The sequence below is a fragment of the Octopus bimaculoides genome, chromosome 11, assembly GCF_001194135.2.
Source record: "Octopus bimaculoides isolate UCB-OBI-ISO-001 chromosome 11, ASM119413v2, whole genome shotgun sequence".
Classification (NCBI taxonomy): Eukaryota; Metazoa; Mollusca; class Cephalopoda; order Octopoda; family Octopodidae; genus Octopus; species Octopus bimaculoides.
Window position 1 is genome coordinate 33,927,215 of NC_068991.1, and position 1,168 is coordinate 33,928,382.

Consider the following 1,168-nt stretch of genomic DNA (forward strand, 5'->3'; position numbering starts at 1 on the left):
AAGAACTCTTTTGTTTGGGACTCCAAGAAACTTCCTACAGCGTCTATGACGTCATTGTCACTGGCAAAATGGCGACCAGCCAGGGCTTTTTTCATTTTTGGAAATAGATGAAAGTCAGAGGGGGCTAAGTCTGATGAATAAGGCGGATGGGGAACAAGTTCGTATCTACAATCACGAATTGTTGCCATGGCAACCACTGAGGTGTGGGCTGGAGCATTGTCGTGATGAAAAAGGACCCCTCTGGTGAGCATTCCCGGCCTCTTTTCTTTGATTGCTTCTCGGAGGCGTTTCAGTAGCTGAGAATAATACAGCCCTGTCAAAGTGTAACCATTTTCATGGTAATCGATCAGCAAGACACCTTGAGAGTCCCCAAAAACAGACGCCATGACCTTGCCAGCAGAAGGAATGACCCTGGCCTTCTTTGGGGTAGGAGATGTGTGCTTCCACTGGTTCGATTGTTCTTTGGTTTCAGGCTGGTAGTGATGGACCCAACTTTCGTCCATAGTAATGAAACGAGCAAGAAAATTCTCTTCATCAGCTTCAAACAGTTCCAGATTGCTTGTGGACAAAGTGCACCTGGTGCGTTTATGTTCAGGAGTCAAAAGGCGAGGGACTCACATTGCAGAAACCTTTGGGAACCCAAGTTCTTTTGTCAGAATGTTGTCTACTCTTTCAGTTGAAATGCCCAGTCTCTCGGCTATCTGACGACATGATATTCAGCGATCTTGTATTATCATACCAAGAGGAAGGTCAAGGTTGTCCTTGGTGGTTGCAGTTAGAGGTCTCCCTGGTCTTGGATCATCTTCCACACTCTCCCTACCACGCTTGAATTAATTTACCCAGTGTTTGACTGTTGCATATGAAGGAGCATTGTCTATTAAGGTTCTCACCATATCTTCATGGATTTCTGATGGAGTCATGCCTTTCAAATGAAGGTACTTTATGACAGCACGATACTCAGTTTTCTCCATTTTCTTTGTAAATTCGAAGCTTGTTTTTTCAAAATCTGCAACAAAAAAAAAAAATATATCAGAATCATGAAAATGAGGAAGAATACTCCGAAAAGACTGTACTTAGCAGAAAAAATTGTTTCAACTATATAGCAGCCCCGATTCTAGGTTAGGCTCAAAACTTTTCAGACACCCCTCGTATATATATATATATATAT